At 37.0% G+C, this 19,937-nt stretch overlaps 1 pseudogene; it reads left to right on the forward strand.

The window, feature by feature from the left end:
* The window catches only part of LOC101121835 (immunoglobulin superfamily DCC subclass member 3-like), a 96,985-nt pseudogene extending 81,853 nt beyond the window's left edge, over positions 1 to 15,132 (forward strand).
* Positions 15,133 to 19,937: the final 4,805 nt, after the last annotated feature.

Raw genomic sequence — 19,937 nt, forward strand, 5'->3', positions numbered from 1 at the left:
TTTAAATGTTGCTTCTTGACCTGCATATAGACTTCTCAGGAGGCAGGTAAGGTGATCTGGTATTACCATATCTTTAAGAATTTTCCACAGTTTGTTTTAATGCATACAGTCAAAGACTTTGGCATAGTTAATACAACAGAAGTAGATGCTTTTCTGGAACTCTCTTGCTTTTTCAATGATTCAGTGGTTGTTGGCAATTTGATCTCTGGTTGCTTTGCCTTTTCTAAATCCAGCTTGAACATCTGGAAGTTCTCGGTTCACGTACTATTGAAGCCTGGCTTGGAGAGGCGATGGCTCTCCATTATTACTCCCGGATGCCTTGTATTTCCCCTGCTCTAATAATTGTATATATTCTCTTGATAAAATTATCCTCAGTTACCCAGCTTAAAGGAAGCATGTCTCACTCATCTCTTTGAATTTGGGTTAATCATCATCTTGATTGTTTTAAATACTGTTAATCTTCAGTTCCAGGGTTACTTTTTTTCTATTTGAATTCAGTTTTCTTGTAATGGTGTTAGATGAAGCAGCTTATGTCATGACTATAGTCTGGTTATCATATCATTAACTTCCTCTACCTGGTGGTGTTTCAGTATCTACAAGACAGCTCACAGGATATTGCTCAGAATATTATATAGCTCCTGAGGAGGAATTAAAGGTGTTGGTTTTGTTTAATAGCTAAATTTTGATTATTTTGTCTTGCCTGACCATTTTCCTTTGCTTTTGTGTTTTTGTGCTTCTCTGATTAAATTTATTCTTTAGAAATAGGGGAATCTTTAGGAGGCTAAAGTTTTTCTGCAAACAAGAGATAGGCAGAGGACATGGCAGGGGAATGTCTTGTCCCAGGAAGGCCCCATAGAGGTCCTGCTCAGTTACAGTCTCATCAGTCATATCTATTTATAAGAAATCAGAAGTCTTTCTTCATAGCCTCACTTTTGCCTATGTGGTTGGCCTGGCTTCTATGTCCCTGTTTTCTGCATCACAGCTTATTAGTATTACCTGTTCTCTCTGGACTGGCTCAAGTCCATACATTTCCTGATTATGCTTCATCTTAGTGTTCTCTCTGCTGAGATTTTAGTGTGCTTATTATCTGGGTTAGTAAATTGCTACTAATACTATGCTTTGAAATTTTTACCTTTTTTATTTTCAAAACTAGATGTTTAGGCTTTTGAGTATAAAATGAATCATCTAGCATTAATACACTAATTTTGCTAACATCTAACACTGGCACAACTCTTTCTATTTCCAAATGGAAACAACCTGAAGAAATTCCATAAGCTCTCATGAGCTTGACTGTGCTATCTTCCCAAGGGAATTTATCAAAGCTACACTCCAATGTGACTTCCACTGACCCCAGTGATCTTCAGCAATGGCAGATATAGGGAATCCCTGATTTCTCTCTACTTCTGAAATCTGAGAAGTCAGGTGGCTCAGATGAAACTTTAACCTTGCAAGATGACTTTCTAGAAGCCACCTGGAGGAGTTGGGTTACCCAACCTAAAAGCGTGGGGAATCAATCACTAGGGAGTGAACCTTGTCAGATGAAACATAGGTATGCAGGACCAAGCAGATATATTCTCTATCCTTGCTGTCTTTAAAGGACTGTTTCTAGTCCCAGTGACTTCACAGGGCCTTTCTGGAGAGTGCACCATGGAGTCAAGCAATGGTTTGTGTTCTCTCAAGACTGTGTACCTAAATATTTTGTGAACTGCTTTGTAGTCCTTCTCTCTCTCTCTCTCTCTCTCTCTCTCTCTCTCTCTCTCTCTCTCTCTCTCTCTCCCTCTCCTGCTTCAAATCCCATTTTTCCTCCTCTTGCTACCCTGAGATTGCAGTCTTCAACCTGGATGACACGGCTCAAAGCTCTGTTTTCTAGGGGTCATGCTCTGTAACTAATCTATTATCAATGTTTCTGAGACATGAAATGGAAGAACTAAAAGAAGTAACTTTAATAAGGAATCAACAGTATCACAGATTGTTTCAGGCATTTACAGAATTTCATGTTTACAAGAGTATTCTAAGATATTATTGCCTTTCATAAATGAAGAAAATGAGTCTCAGACTGTTAAAAGGATTTCCTCAAAGTACTATGATTTGTATCTCAAATTCACTAACCCTACTTCAAAGCAAATAATACTTTCATGATTGAAAAGATGAAATTTGCTCTTATTACTTGCATACCATCAAGGATGGGACTTGGGGCACATAGTTCTTACATTCTTTCAATGAGATAGGAGACGCTCCCTGGATGAGTGTCTTTCCTAGAGAACCTTGGGGCAGCCTTGGCCACTTTATACAGCCTTATGTGATTAATTACCATTCAACAGTTGGGTAGGGTATCCTGACATTACCCTCATGTCTCTATAGGCCTCCAGAGTTTTGGCCATTCTCTTAAGCTGGCCAATCATTGGGTTTTACAGAAGATTTAGAGGCTTTGAATAATTAGGATATAATTGTATACAACTTAAGAGTCCTCTTTTTTCTTTTTTACAGACAGTTAAAAATTTCTAAATCATCACAGGCACACTTAGCCTTTTATGAAAGATCTCTTAGGAAGATAACTTCAAAGCTTTCTCAGTAGCTAATTCAGAGGCTAATAACCTTTCCAGTCAGTTTTCCCTGCAGTTGAAACTAAATTTCTGTGACAAGAAAAACTCATTTCTCTTTGGCGTCTCAGCTGAGACACAACATAAACCTGCAAAGCATTATAATAGATTATGAATTTCAAAAACACCAATAGTAATAGACTTATAATTTAATAATAAGACCAAGGAAAAAAAGTACTTGAAGCAATAGCTTGTGAAAAGCTGCTAATTGAAACTAGTGCCCCAGAAGGCACTCACCAAAATGGGAAACATACAAGATTAAGTACCACAAGAGAAAGGAGAGAAAGAGAAGGAAAATATTTCTACAAATAACAAGAGTTCACATAACCACCATGCTTTAGGTCTGACACAGACCATGGAGGGCAAATAAGTTGTCCAGGATCTCTCTGCTCTGTAGATCAAGAAATAATATTTGAAAACACTATTTCTCACAAATGAAGGTAAAGCACTTCCTAATGATTTCACTCAGCAGGCCATAATAAAGAACAACAAGAGACATCAGGTCAATAGGAAATTTGGCAACCTCTCACTTCTGTGACATATCCCACTCTAGTCATGAGAGGGCCATGGCAGACACTGTCAGCTTCCAGGGCAAAAGATATTTAATCTTTTTCCTTTGAAACAAAACCTTATTTTCAAGTATTGGGGAAGATCACACAATTTTCAAGTGAGTATGTGTTCATGTCTAGCCCAAGAGGTAAATCTGGATCCATCTAAGATAATCATGATTATTATATGTTCCACAACAGGATTTAGGATGGGCTTGGGGTGAAGTTTGGGTCAATAAGACAAAAAGTAAAGTCCCCAAGAAACACTCCTATCCCTCTTTAAAACTAGTTGAGGGTGACATTTTTTTCCCTCATCTTGTCCTTGGACCTGGCTTCATAAAGCTGTGGTAACCTGGAAGAATAAGGGCCATCATACAGCCATACGAATGTAAAACCCGAAAACCATACCACTGACTTGAGTAGGCATGGTGAAAATCTGGAAATAGAAGACTTGTCAGTTTATGAATTAACTACACTGGGAACCACAGGACCTCCAGAAAAAGAGCTGCATTAAATGTTGAGTCTCTGAAACATGGTTTTGGTGAGTAGAGCCAGTGGAAAAATTAGCAATTTTTTTTTTTCCCTTGCTTCCTTCCTCCTTCCCTGCCTTCCTTCTTGCCTGTCTTCTTTCTGTTCATCTTTTTATTGACAAGGAATTGGTAGAATAAAGAATGTAGATAATCAGCATCAGCTCATTCAATTCAAAATATGTTTTATAAGCAAGGGATAAGATAAAAACATGATGCAGAGAAAAGGGGGAAAAAAGTTAAACAGTGGTTGAGCAGTAGTGGAGGAGAAATAAGCATCTAAATGAAAAGCTTCCATTATAAAGGATTTATATTTACTGACAAGGGAAGGATGAGAATCTTTGAAGAACACATATAATTATACCCAATAAGATGGAAATATGATGCACTTATAAATCAATTTATTAGAAGAAAAAAAGATGGGGGAGAAAGTAAGTAAACTAGAAGTGATTGACCTTTGTCCTATTTCTCCCATTCAGTCATAAGCCAGGACAGAACTTCCTCTCTGTACATGGTAATAATAATGCATGTTCTACTCACCCTCAAAATATCTTTAATATTAAAATAAAATAATGAGAAAATGCTTGGAAAAGCATAAAATAAATTATCATCATGGTAATAACATGAAAAAATACATTCCATTTATAGGATAACTAGTTTATCATATTTGACACATATTCTTGCAAAGAAATTATATGGATGACATTTTCAGATGAGAAGACTGAGGCTTAGAGAAATTCTTATTTGTCTAAGTGTACACAGGTAATCAAAGAGAGAACTCTTCTAAGCTACAATTTCACATATATACAAACTAAAAAGTTATACCTCTTTCATCCCCTTCCCTTTCCATTTACATTGGGCTTGTCCTAAATTGCTGTCTGTAATTTCCATTTACAATAGGGTTGAGATCGACATTTTTACTGCAAAATATTCTTGATAAATTCAAGGGTGATTGACACAGTGGAGGTTAATCATAGCCAATAGGCACTTATTCCCTTATCACTTCAGAGCACTGCAACAGTCTAACTTTCAAAAACACTGGACACATTTCATGTTCAGCGAGAATAGAGTGGTCTTCTGTCTGAACACAGGTCTATAGGAGTCTAAGTCTTTTCGTTATTAATCTTATGATATGGAAAGTAGTTCATTTGTATGGAAATAGCTGAATTGGGATGATGTGTTCCTTGTTCAGAATGAAACAGAGATTTCTGATTAAAAGCCAAATCATTCTTTGAAAAGGTCGAAATGATGACTTCAAATGAAACTATTTCAGCTCTATTTTCTGAGGGTCACTGATGAAATGCCCTGACAAAATATGACCCAGTTATCCGGTGTTTCTATGTGATTGCAAATTTTAAATTCTTCTTCCATTCAAAAGTTTTGCAAGTAGATACACATTGAATGCCTACATACATTTTGAATGCACACATTTTGTGCTTTGTGAGAAAAAAATAAATGGTATGTTAAATTGTGACTGCAAACTGTCAGTACTATAGACAAGGATTACATAAATCAGAGTCCTGGTGGCCATTATATACATTACTTTGTAAGGATGAGCATGTTATTTTATGATCCAGCATTTTTTCTCAAAACAGAGAGATGTACATACCTACAAAAATGACTCTATATACCCTAAAAACATGTGCATAAATTGTGCATGGAAAGAATACTCATAAAAGACCTGAAAAAGCCCCAAATGTCCATTAACAATAAATGAAAAAATAAAGATGGGTCACACAGATATGATATGCAAATAAGTTACACCCAACAGAGGGCATATGCATGACTTTATTTCCATAAAATATAAGAATAGACAAATATTACCTATGGTGCTCTGGAACTTTCTTGCTTGAAGGCAGGAGGATAAGGGGATGAGAGAGGATGAGATGGTTGGATGATATCACCAACTTGATGGACATGAGTTTTAGCAAGCTCTGGGAGTTGGTGATGAACAGGGAAGCCTGGCATGCTGCAGTCACAGGGTCACAAAGAGTTGGACATGATTGAGCAACTGAACTGAACTGAACTGAACCTATGGTGTTAGAAGTTAAAAAAGTATTTGGAGGTTTTTGAAAGATTAAATTACAGGAGTTACAAGAGAATGTGTGGGCTGCCAGAAATGCTCCCTTTTATCCATCTCTGTACTTAACATCTGTAAAAGTTCATAACACTATACATTTAGGAATGTGCATATTACTATAGTAATTGGATACCTAATAAATAATTCAGAGATAATGGTTTCTCAATTCCATATTTAAAAGAAAGAATTGCACAGATGTTTTAGATCTTTTAAAAAGTGTATGAATGGGCTCTTCTGAGTTGATTGGTTTATGTTTCCCAGAACTAGTTCTGTAGTGGCTAGTAGAACCAGTTTCCAACTTCCTGTGAATTAGGATAGATAGCCAGCAGTCAATTTGAATTCAGATTTTAGGCAGATTTATAATAATGAGCTCTTCTTACATTTCATTCCAATAGTTGTCTTGTTAAAAGAAAATATATGTTCACAATCTCAAAATCCCTTTTATTAGAAAAATACTATCAAGGTTTTTTTGGTTCATATAAATCTCCTTTATCTAGAAAGGGTATTCTAATCTGCAATTGCATTCCAACAGTAATAATGATTATAATAAAACTATTTAAGTATAATTAATAAGTATAATTATCATTACATTCTGGGCTGCTTTTCTTAACTTTACATGAAAAAACATGAAATCCTTTATGATTTCATTTATGAAAACACTGGCTTTTTGAACTTAATTTTGTATTCTTGGTGCCATGTACAGTGTACAGTGTACAAGGAAATCTACGAATCAAGTTCTGTTTCATAGGTTTGTTTTTTGTTTTTGTTTTTGTTTTGCATAGCTGGACTTTGAGGGATAAATTGGTTTTATTTAAGAAGCTATTTTTAAATTCCTATATTCCTTATATTTTTTCACCTATGTCCTTAACTACATGATTTTGAGTTCCAGATAATGATTTATTCTCACAGACCAGAGAGATCCAATTTTAGTCAAATATTTTATTTGTTCACCTCTTATTGCATTGCCTTTTGATTTAGAAAAACTTTGTTTTTAAGGGCATTTACTCAATTATATAAGAACTATTCTAGTTGATTGTGAACTTCCAGATGTTCAAGCTGGTTTTAGAAAAGGCAGAGGAACCAGAGATCAAATTGTGAACATCTGTTGGATCATGGAAAAAGCAAGAGAGTTCCAGAAAAACATCTATTTCTGCTTTATTGACTATGCCAAAGCCTTTGACTGTGTGGATCAAAATTAACTGTGGAAAATTCTGAAAGAGATGGGAATACCAGACCACCTGACTTGCTGCCGGGGTCCAGCCCCTGTGGATCCAGGGAATTCGAAGGTGGGGACGTCGTCGGCGTCCTTGGAAAAATACATATTTAATTACAGATATATAGAGAGATTAGAAACAGATAGGGTAGTAAGAAAATTCGTGGAGAAAAAGAGGCTAAATAACTTGGTTTACGTGGAATAGCATCCATGCTCCAGATAGGAATTCAGCCAGAAAAACGAGGAGCAAGAAAGAACAACATAGGGGTATCAGTCTTTCCAGAAACTGATCCGATTTCTTTATTTTGGGGTTTGTTTATATACCTTTTGTTACATATAGGGATGAATACAGAGTCACGCGGGGGTCAGTAGTCCTGACCTTTATCAAAATCAGGTGCTTCACATAAAAAGGTCTTAGGGATTTTACATCATCTGGCCATGAGACCTGCTGACATTTTATGATCCTTTCTTTCTGATAACCAAAAACTTATTTTTCCAAGGATGTTTTTTTCTTAAACCAGGTACCACCCTCCAAATAAAGTTGCATTCCTACAGGGTGAGGGTGAGTTACAGTCAAGAAAGGCATTTATTTAACCCAAGGTTAACATGATTAATCTTAAAGGTTAATGCTTATTTCTCCTATATGCTTAAAGGTTAATACTTATTTCTCCTATATGCTAGTTATATTCATTATAAGGACAGGGAATATGGAGATTTAGCAGCAAACATCAACCCAACAAATGAAAATCCTTTCACCAATGTTCCCCTTAAGATCTATTTAGTCTTAAGGTAGTGATAAAGTTACATTTTTACATAGCAAGGACACTGTGATTTATAACAAAGTACAGTGATCTATTACAAAAGAGAAAATTCATTAACTCAAAAAGTCTAGTATTGCTAACCTTAAAAACTACTATATTTCCTTTTCTATATTCCAAATACATTGATTAATACATTCCCAGATGCCTAAGGATATGGAGGCCTGGTGGCAATCATTGACTCAACAATGAGAAAAGCCCTATGCTAATTAAGACTCTCAAAATACTCCAAAACTCTCGTGCTGTTTATGGTTCAGAGGTAGTAAACAGTCATGTGCGTAGTGGCAGGAGTATGGATAATCCTGTCAAACAAGCAGAGAAGTTTGACCTAAGACACCCTTGTCTCACCCAGGGCGGGGAATTAGCAGCAATTATTGGCACAACAAATGAAAAACCCTTCACCAATATAATTCCTAACCAACCCACTATGCTAATAATTTCCAACTCCCCGAAAGAATTTGCCTTTAGTAAGTCTAAAACATCTCGTGCCTCTCAGATTGGGAGGCTGTAAACAATCACATGTGGCTGGACGAACCTATACAGGTGGGCTAGATAACCTTCAGAGGAGTTCGTAAGCTGAAACACTCTTGTCACACCCAGGAATTTTTATTGCCTTGGAGCTGCACGTTTACTCCTTCTCTGAGAGAAACGGTTATGGGGGAGAGCATAAAACAGACTCTGGTTTTGGGGTAGATGCTCGGGAACAGGGGGTTTCTTGAGGCTTGATCATGCCTTTACGTATGCCAAGCCTCCTTCCTCATGAACTTTGCCGTGGGCGGAGTTCCTCACGCTGGCCCCCGGCATATCCCCCTTTTTTGTTTTTTTAAATTAATCAGGAGCATCTGAGTGCTCTGCCGAAGAATCCTGACAACAAAAGGAAGAATAATTAAAAGAAGCAAAATTAAAGCACCAACAGCAACATAACTGAAGACATTAGACAGAATGTTTTTTCCAGAAATAAAGTTAGAGAAGGTGTGGAAAAAGTCATTAGCGGCTCCAGCGGCAGTAAAATCCAAACGAGAGTGTTCCAAGGTCTGTATCTGATTATGAAGTTTCCCTTAGTCTAAACTAATATCTGAGCTATTCCAAACACCTAAAATATGATTTTTTAACATATTGGGCATTTGCAATTGTTGAGTCAATGATATTGCTGCCACAGTAACAGTAACAGTAATAGTTGTTGTTATTAAAGCTGAATTCCCTAAAATTAGTAAGCCCACTAACCATCCTGATCACATTAAATCTTAACAAGATGAGAGCATACATTGTTTACAAGACACTACATTAAGTCCACCTGTGTAATTCATATGACCATTAAGTTTCCCAGAATCCTTAACAAAGAGAAAAACATAAGGAGAGGATAGACAAGCTAAGATAGAATAAGTAGAATCATTTTTTCTGGTCAGAGTTTGTGCTGCAGCAGCTGTCAGTCCCCCCAGGATCTCGATACTTATCTTGCCTCTCCTGCCAGCGGGCACCAGGTCGCCACCCTCTCTCCCTCACTGAAGAGGCTTCAGGCTCAGCGGTGCACTGGGCCCCAGCAGCCAGGCTGGCCCCGCCCATGGCTCCTGGTGTGCGGCTATTTGTGCGGCAGCAGCGGCGGCAGGGGCAGAGGAGTGCCCTTCGAAGCAGTGGGGGATCAGTCTGTCTGAGATCCAAATCGGAGAATCTGTGTCCTGTTGAAAAATACAAGCACACCCTCGACCGCTATGGGTCGGGACCTTTCCATTGTCCGGAGAGGAGATCCTTCCACTTTACCAATGGCTTTGCATTTTGTATTACAAAGAGAGCATGTTGTAAAATCTGATGGGGAGACCTATACTTAAACCTGCCTCTTGAGAAACCTGTATGCAGGTCAGGAAGCAACAGTTAGAACTGGACATGGACCAATAGACTGGTTCCAAATCTGGAAATGAGTATGTCAAGGCTGTATATTGTCACCCTGCTTATTTAAGTTATATGGAGAGTACATCAGGAGAAATGCTGGGCTGGAAGAAGTACAAGCTGGAATCAAGATTGCCGGGAGAAATATCAATAACCTCAGATATGCAGATGACACCACCCTTATGGCAGAAAGTTAGGAAGAACTAAAGAGCCTCTTGATGAAAGTGAAAGAGGAGAGTAAAAATTTGACTTAAAACTCAACATTCAGGAAACGAAGATCATGGCATCTGGTCCCATCACTTCATGGCAAATAGATGGGGAAACAGTGGAAACAGTGGCAGATTTCACTTTTTCGGGCTCCAAGATCACTGCAGATGGTGACTGCGGCCATGAAACTAGAAGACTCTTTGGAAGGAAAGCTATGACCAACCTAGACAGCGTATTAAAAAGCAGAGACATTACTTTGTCAACAAAGGTCCATCTAGTCAAGGCTATGGTTTTTCCAGTGGTCATGTATGGATGTGAAAGTTGGACTATAAAGAAAGCTGAGTGCAGAAGAATTGATGCTTTTGAACTGTGGTGTTGGAGAAGACTCTTGAGAGTCCCTTGGACTGCAAGGAGATCCAACCAGTCCATCCTAAAGGAGATCAGTCCTGGGTATTCATTGGAAGGACCTATGTTGAAGCTGAAACTCCAATAATTTGGCCACCTGATGCAAAGAGGTGACCCATTTGAAAAGACCCTGATGCTGGGAAAGATTGAGGCAGGAGGAGAAGGGCCCGCAGACAATGAGATGGTTGGATGGCATCACCAATTCAATGGACATGAGTTTGGGTTAACTCTGGGAGTTGGTGATGGACAGGGAGGTCTGGTGTGCTGCGATTCATGGGGTCACAAAGAGTCGGACACAACTGAACAATTGAACTGAACTGAACTCATTCTAGTTTAGTTAGCTTACTTGAATGGAGTATGTAGTAATAAAGTCAAGTTTTGAGTTTTCATATCTGAAAGGAAAATAGGCTTTGCCCTTTACCCATAAGTCAGATGAGCTGTTCTGTAAATGCCTTTCATGGGCCCAGGGACCTGAGTATCTGGGATCTTTCACCTTTAAATGAATGAGTGAATAGATGGGTAGATGACAGATACACAAAATTAAACCATTTTCTCAGTTGATAATCTGCTTATCTGTAAATATCTGATTTTTCAGAATTTTAACAGTGTTAATAACATGTTATGCCTTGAAATATGTATATTACACTCTTCTACATATTTTGAACTAAGGCTCAAATTAAGAGCCTAAAATAAGGCAGACACTTTTCACTGAGCTTAACATGTAGGAATAAATATGGCAAGTCAAATACTCAGGTAATTCATAGCTAATTGAGGAAGGGGGCTGTGTATGAAGATACTTGAATCAAGAATTAACATTTAGAAAGTGAGGAGAAAGTGAAGTTACTCAATCGTGTCTGATTCTTTGTGACCCCATGGACTGTAGCCTATCAGGCTTATCAGTCCATGAGATTTTCCAGGCAAGAGTACTGGAATGGGTTGCCATTTCCTTCTCCAGGGGATCTTCCCAACCCAGGGATCAAACCTGGGTCTCCCACATTGTAGGCAGACGCTTTAACCTCCAAGCCACCAAGGAAGCCCATTTAGAGTATACTGGAAAAAAAAATTGATATGCAAGAAGAGATTACAGAAAGAAGAAAGTGAGTAACTTTATATGAATACTTATGTGTAAATGTGGAAATCAGAGGAAGCTTTTGGAGAAAATCAAAAAGTATCTATGATAGAAGACCTTTCCAGTTTTCTACTTTCCTCTCACCCTTCTGTTTTCTTTTCTATCCTAAGGGAATAAGCATCTTCTTATATCCTTCCCACATTTGAAAAGTTTGCCTCTTCCTTTAGGGTATGCATGTGGCCTCCTTCTACATCCATCCTCTTACTTCACATACGTTATGCTTTCTCTTCACCCAGAAACTTCTCAGTTTTCTCAAAAAATTGAAGCAACAACTATAGTGAAACACTTCTTAATTTCCATCTTTGACTCTATTCTTTGTCCTATTTAATTCCTTCTTTACTTGAGAAGTTGAAATTACCCTGTCCACTCAGTTTCTATGTCTTCCTCCTCCCTTTACTTACTAGTCCGCTGTAGAACAGATGCTGCTTTTACTAAAAATCACCCAATAAATCCCATTTTCAAAATATTTTGAAATATCTCTGCACTTTCTGGCCTCTCTAGTGCTTTGCTATCCCTCTTTCTTAAAAGAGTCCCTTCCTTTAATTTTTGTGTGAAAATATCTCCTGGACTTTCTTCTATGTCACAGAGAAATTTCTCTCATTATCTTCTAATGGTTTTCTTTTTGTTTCTTCCTAAGCATGAGTAAGTGGAGAAGGCAATGGCAACCTACTCCAGTACTCTCGCCAGGAAAATCCCATGGACGGGGGGAGCCTGGTAAGCTGCAGTCCATGGGGTCACTAAAAGTCAGACATGACTGAGCGACTTCACTTTCACTTTTCCTTTCATGCACTGGAGAAGGAAATGGCAACCCACTCCAGTGTTCTTGCCTGGAGAATCCTAGGGACTGGGGAGCCTGGTGGGCTGCCGTCTATGGGGCTGCACAGAGTTGGACACAACTGAAGCAACTTAGCAGCAGCAGCAGCAAGCATGAGCAAGACACTTTGATTTTAACCCTCCTCAATCTACATATTCTTAACTTAAATGACTATCCTTATGATTCCCAAAGCTTTTCTTCAACATAAGCCTTATTGTTGATTTCAGACTGAACTTTGGAAAATGTTTTTGAAATCCACATACAAACACACACACATTTGATGGAGGGATGTTAAATCCAAATTTTAAATGATAAAGAGTTGACAAATGGAACAAAGATACAGATATACATATACTTATTAATATACATATACTTATATAGATATATATATAAGTATATACATATACTTATAAATGCAGTATAGGTAACAGAAATAGAATGTGCAAAACAAATATTTTGGGATGAAGAACAACTTTGATTGTCAGCATTAAAAAAATTAGGGACAAGGAAATAAAAAAGTCAGAAAGATAAAGAGAATAAAATTATAATGAAAGCAAAGCAATACAAAACAAAATGTGTATAGCATCCTTATGAATTTGTTATTTCTTTTTATCTTGCAGTGGGCTCAGCATGTGAAGGCAAATTTTCGGAAAAAGTAAGTTTAGTCTGCTCTGGTTGTTATGTGGACCACGAGGTAAGGTGTGTAATAGATGGAAATAAAACAAATGTGAGGGAGCCCAGGAATGATTGGAGGTGCTGTTGCCTCTGATGCTGTCACTCTGTGCCCACCAATCTTCCCCATCAGGACTATGCATTGTCTTCTGTCTTTTATATCTCTTCATCTTAGGCTCAAAGAAATGCTCTCCAAACTTTTGAGTAGCATACCTGGTCAGTAAAGCAAACCAAGGAACAAAATTTTAGAGGACTTCCAGTAGAGTCATAGTCATTTGTATATTATATGCATGTCCTATTTTCCTCATATGAAATAAACCTTATAAAACATGCACAAGACAATTTTTTAAATTATAAAGTTGAAATCAAATGTTTTGAAATGTTTAATGTCTTTAAGTTCAAAAATCCTTTCAGCTTGAATGGATGTGTGTTTATATACATTATGTTCACATATATATGAAGCATACATATGTGTGATTTATTTTGCTTATTTTTAAAACATTAGTAACATTTTTCATACAACATTTCAAAGACTTGATTTGAAGTTTAATTTATATGGATACTGTTTTTAATTATTGTCATACATTAAAAAAAAAAACCTTCACCAAGGAACAACTTATACATTATTTACTTAGGTAAACTTCTTGTTAATAACAGTGACTATTGATTTGTATCCATATTTCAAGTAGGTTTTATGACTTTAATATTTTTGCTGATCTTATTGCTATATCTGATTACATCCTCATTTTTTTAACCTCTGTGTTTCAAGTGAAGAAAATGTCAGTTCTGCTAAGTATTTTATTGTTGGTTTAGCTTGTTGGTTTAGATCATTACTATAATCCTTATAGTTTCCTTGCAGGTATCTCTTGAAATTACAGTATATTTTTTAACAGTTATTTTTGTTGAAATTAGATTGCATACTTTGCAAATTCTTTTAACCACACAAAGCTGCAATAAAGTTGAAATATACTATAAATAAATACATGAATGAAGACACCATTCTGAACCCTTTCGACCTTCTGAACAATAGACCCCAGAAAAAAGGAGGAGCTTTAAAGTATAATTACAAAGAGTTTCAAAAATTATTCTATAAATACAGAATAAACTCTTGTCAAATATGTTATTTAATTCATTAATTAATGACATAAAGAGTTAAAAAGGGAATGGTAGTTCAAAGAATAGTTAAGGAACCGAGTACTTATAGGCAATATAGTAAGAAATGTTAGAATAAGATAAGATCTTTTTGTTACCTGTCCTATAGGACAAGAAACCATATCTCTTAGGGTAACCTTCTGTGCCTTGCATTTGCTTTTCTACGAGCAAAAATGTTGATGAATGAAAGTGCAGTTTCATTACGTCTGGCACATTTAATTAAAAAAAATAATAGTGATTTGAACAAAGTACATTTCAGTAAATGGTAATTCTTAGGTGTACTTGTACCTACGGTTGATCAACTTTAGTCCAATTTCTAAGTTATAAATTGTTTTCCTTAACACTTGCAATGTGTTGTTTTCAACACTGTTCATAATAAGGATAAAATGCACAAACAAAGCCAAAATAATCTAAGAGACCAAGGCACAGTTTGGCACAATCAAAACCACTAATGATCAGTGTTCTATTTCCCTCAGGGCTGTTATCTGAAATAGCATGCTCACAAAAGATATTCTATAGCACGTATTATTGAGATGAACAGAGAAAGAAATGTAATATGAGACATTTTACTATATCAGTCATAAGTTTAACTGAGAGTAAAGAACTCTCTTAGGTACCAAAATATAAGGACAAAGGACAGAAAATATTCCTAACTCCCTGGAAGATAATGCAGGACGTGCAGAGAAGAAAAATTGAGGCAATGTCCAGAATTCTGTTTTACAGATTTCTGTTGTTTTATCAACAATTTAATATGAACTGACTTTGTCTTTGTTTAGAAATCAGATCTTAATCTGTATTCTTACGAATTTATTTATATTGGGGAGAGAAAGAGACAGAGAGGGTAATGCAATGAGTTACAGAGTTAACGTCATAGAAGTGTATAAGAACAGAACAGAATATGGATAAATCTTCCTGGGCACATGTTAGGAGAAGATTCATAGCTGAGGAGACACTTAAGCTCTAAATCTTAAAAGATTACAAAACATTTTCCAGGTAGACAAGGTGGAGAAAGGCATGCCAATTGGACTTGGCAGTGTAGACAGTAGTGGGACTATAAAGAGTATTATGAGCTTGGAGAGATGAATGTGGTTTTGGTGTGAGATGGAGTGTGTGTGAGGAAAAAGTCTGGAGATCACAGAGGGCAGAATAATGAATCTTCTAGATCATACGAACTATTTTGTATGTCATCAATGACAAACCTCCCTTACACACGGCAGGTCATGGTCAGGAAGAATGGAAAAGCAAAACCATCTACTTCCATCAGAATCACTGGTAAATTTCCATTATAATAATGAAAATAATGCCCTGATTCACCTTTGAGGTATAGGTTCCTGCCAGTGCTATTAGCTTGGCCCCTTCTACTTTCCTGTCAATTGTTATTAGTAATGATCTCCATTATTGCTATAAGCTAATCAGCATGTTATAAACTGAACTAAACATTTGCTTATTTTATGCTCTTAATAGAGCTTACTTGGTAGCTCAGGTGGTAAAGAATCTGATTTCAATGCAGGAGACCAGGGTTTGATCCCTGAGTTGGGAAGATCCCCTGCGTGCTCAGAATAAGAATGGGTTAACCAAATGGACGATAGTAATTTAGCTAACAGCAAAATCACTTTAAAGAAGCCAGGATGAAGGGCAAGCAAATGACAAGTAAACCTTTAATAGTCAAAGAGCCAGCTGCTTCTCCAAGGACTGACCAAGAGAGGTGAGAACCTTGTTGTGAGTGGATACATCAGACCTTCAGAACCTGAAGCAGGCAAATGTCTTAAATATATATCCATTAGCTTTTGTGTGAAAGCCTCTGTTAGCCTTGCACCTTTGAGTTATTGAATATAATGTGACTTCTCAACTCTTTCTCCACAAGGAGAGAGACACAGCTGCTGCTGCTGCTAAAGTACTGTCGAACTCTGTGCGACCCCATAGATGGCAGCCCACCAGGCTCCCCCGTCCCTGGGATTCTCCAGGCAAGAACACTGGAGTGGGTTGCCATTTCCTTCTCCAATGCATGAAAGTGGAAAGTGAAAAGTGAAAGTGGAGTCGCTCAGTCGTGTCTGACTCTTAGCGACCCCATGGACTGCAGCCTACCAGGCACCTCCATCCATGGGAGTTTCCAGGCAAGAGTACTGGAGTGGGGTGCCATTGCCTTCTCCAGCGAGAGAAACTATGAGCCCCCATAGATTGTTAAATTCCCAAACAGCTATGTTTCTCATGTAAAGTGACAAAACTGGTAGTGTAAGCTTAAATCTTGGCTACTAAGTATCTACCATTGTGAAACTGATTTTTATCTTGCTATATTAACATGACCAAATATTTCTCCTTGTTAGTGAAGACTATTCTTAGTAAATGAACCACATGAATTTTGTGATGGCAGGCTTACCTCAAAGCCTGTGTACATGTTTTCTTTCCATTTCAGGAACAATTGTATCTGTGTTCATTATTTTACATGATTAATAGAAGGACAAGTGTATATTGAAAAGTAACAAAGAGCTGAAGTATTATTTCCACTGATTTTCAAATTTTAAGATATTATAATTTACATATTACATCTAAGCCACTATTATTTGTGGTAATCCAAGGACAAAAGAGCAGATAAAACCAAGGAAATTCTTGGAATGCAGGTATCGAAAAACCAGACCCTTATCATCCTATGTTGTAATTACATTACATTATATTGCAATAATGTTGTAATGTAATTACGGTTGTAACTATTACTGGATTTCATGTCCTCCTGAGCAGTATAACCTGTCTCCTCTTCTACCCATAGGGAGAAGGTATTTGCCTTACTCTTCCCACTCCCCAGGATACATGCCTCATTCAATCAGCAAATGACCTGCAAGACCCCTATCCTACTCCTTGTACCCTGGCTATAAAAGTGGACTAAGGTCCCCTGTTCAATGTCAGTTCTCCCGTGAGCTGGCCTGCTGTACTAACAGCATCTCCCACTCTAATAAACTTTATTTCCTTCTCATTCTGTTTCATGTCTGGAAATTATTTTCCAACATGTGCCCAGACCACGACATTATTCACAATTAAAAAAATTGATGATTATTCTACTACTCTAATAAATACATGCCAATTAAAGGAGTTTCCTACAAACTTAATTGCTAAATTTAGAAAAATAATTCTATTGTGCAATTTTAATCCCCAAATTAGTGAGTCGATATGAGAAAAATAAGTGACATAATCAGATACAAATTTGATTTACTTACAGTCTAACCAAGGTTCCATTCAAGTTCTGCAGTCTTTCAGTTTTACAGAATAGATATTTTGGAAAGCTTGGAAATAACAAAATATATATACCATCATTATTACTTTTGAAAATTCTTAAGAAAAATTATCTCAAATTTGTAAATAAGGTAGTGATGGTTAGGCAAAACTCTTTAAATATCAAATAATACTATCTTACAGTAAGCCCGATAAAATATTATTTCTTTCGGAGGATATATTTGGGTTCAAATTTATAATTTACCATTTGACTAGAGCTCAGTATTGTGAACTTGCATGCTAACTTGCAAATTTATTTTCAGTAGTAAAGATAAACTCCAAGATTATATTCTTATTGCCTTATATGGGATTATCCAGTTTTATTCTAACATTCTTCTTTCTTTTTTTAATGCTGCGAACTCCCAGTTTCTCCTCAAATGTTCTTGGGACAAGCTCTATCATTTTTACTGGTCCTTTTGCTGTTGATTTGAATAAATTTATAAACTGTGCATTTTTTCCTGTTGTTGTTGAAAGTCATGTTTCTATATATTTTCTAAAAATTATGTCAATATATGTAAAACATATGTAAACACACAAAAATGTCAGCTATTAATGTCATTCTCTTGGTAATATAATTCACAGGTTAAGGATATAAATTTTAGCTTGAGAAATATTGGGTCAAAAATTCAAGTTTGTACTATATTAAGCATGTGACTTTAGACAGATCTCATAACCACTCCAAATTCCCATGACTGCATATTACACATATGACAGCAACTGCATTTTTGTTTCTTGTAAGGACTAAATGTTGTCTAGTCACAAAGCTGTGTCTGACTCTTTTGTGACCTCATCGACTATAGCCCAACAGTCTCTGTCCATGGGATTTCCCAGGCAAGAATACTGGAGTAAGTTACCATTTCCTACTCCAGGGGATCTACCTGACCCAGGAATCTAACATTTGTCTCCTGCATTGCAGGTGGACTCTTAACCACTGCGCCACCTAGGAAGTCCGAGGACTAAATAGCATAAAGCATTTTGAAGTTCTTGGCAAAAGTCGGACACTCACTAAATGCACAATAGTCACTGGCTTTACTATACAATTCAGTTAAAAGAAACTTGTTCTTGGAATATGGATGAATAAACAGTGGCCATGATGGACCGTGCAGTTCCATATTTGCAAGAGGGTGGAGGAGGACAAAGCACCCTCTTATACATCTACTGCTGTAACAAGTGGAAGAAAATTGCCTGTGTTTTACTGGAGGATTCCCCATCAAATGCCAGTGAAATTGGTAAAGAAACATTTCCCATTTCCTTAATGTGTAAATTGCTGAAATGGATTTTCTGAAGTGAAAGATTTCTACTCCTAAATCCTTTTAAGTGTGTCCTAGTTTTCAGAAGGCAGGTTGGAAATTGCTCCCTGGCACCAGACACACATTTCAAAGTGCAATATTCAGTGAACCTTTCAGAATCTGCTTAGTAATGAACACTTGTATGTTGACATGAGACTAATATAGGTGATATATTGATTATAGTCTAACTGAAATATGAACTTTTCCTGCAAAATGAGGGTGTTCAAATAAGAAATGTGGACTCTCTGCCTGGACCAATTAGCAGTTGCATGAATTTCACTTGTCCTATTACCTCCCAGAGTTAATATTAATAAAAGAATTGGAGATACTAATTCAATTTTTTTTGTTGTTGTTTGCTTTGCCGTGCAAAGCAAGTAAAAAATTATTAGCCAAGCACCATGCCTGTGATTAACTGGTAAAAACATTTAAAACAGCAGGGACTTCCTGGTGGCCAAGTGGTTAAGTATCCACCTTCTAATGCAGTGGACAAGGGTTCAATCCCTGGTCTGGGAACTAAGATCCCACATGCTGCAGGGCAACTAAGACCATGCACCACAACTACTGGGCTCACACGCTCGAAAACCCTTGCACCTCAATAAGAGAAGCCCATAAATGGCAACAGAGACCCAGCACAGTCAAAATAAAATTAAAAAAAAATATATAAGAGCAGTGCTAATCAGTGGGGACTCAAACAGTTCAAATAAATAGCTTTGTACTCATGTTGCATAAAGTTATAGCCAGGAAGAAGGTAGCATGAAGAAGAAAAGAGTGACTCCATCATTCACACTTTCATTGCCATCCTTGGAGAATTCTTAAGTCCAAAATGGTTTTCACTGAACATCCAGCACATTCACTGCCGACTGCTGTGTGTGTGAGAAACACCAACTCTAACATTATCCCAACATAAGAGCAATCAGAAAGGTAGCCTACCACCAAAAACATATATGTATGTGAGAGAGAAAGCACATGTTACTGAAGACATTTCCAAGAAGAAAGTGCTATATGACAGAATGCTTTAAAAAGAGATTGAGATTTTGAGGAAAACAGACTTTATTCCACACAATTGTGCTGTTACATATGCTCATTGCAACACTGATTAAGTCTTTAAACTACCTAGACTCAGTTTCCTCATCTGTAAAATGGGAATAAAACTACCAAAACTTGCAGGGACAAGAATGCTTTTAAGTCTGATCCAATGAAATAGTGGATGTTGGTGTTAATTTCCTTCATTAATCAGTTAGTGCCTCTTACTATTAATCTTAATATATATTTTTGTCCCCTAATAATAAGCATAGACCATACTGAAGACTTTTGCTGACTATTTGCTCCTTGAGA

This window comes from Ovis aries, chromosome 2 (genome assembly GCF_016772045.2).
Source record: "Ovis aries strain OAR_USU_Benz2616 breed Rambouillet chromosome 2, ARS-UI_Ramb_v3.0, whole genome shotgun sequence".
Lineage (NCBI taxonomy): Eukaryota > Metazoa > Chordata > Mammalia > Artiodactyla > Bovidae > Ovis > Ovis aries.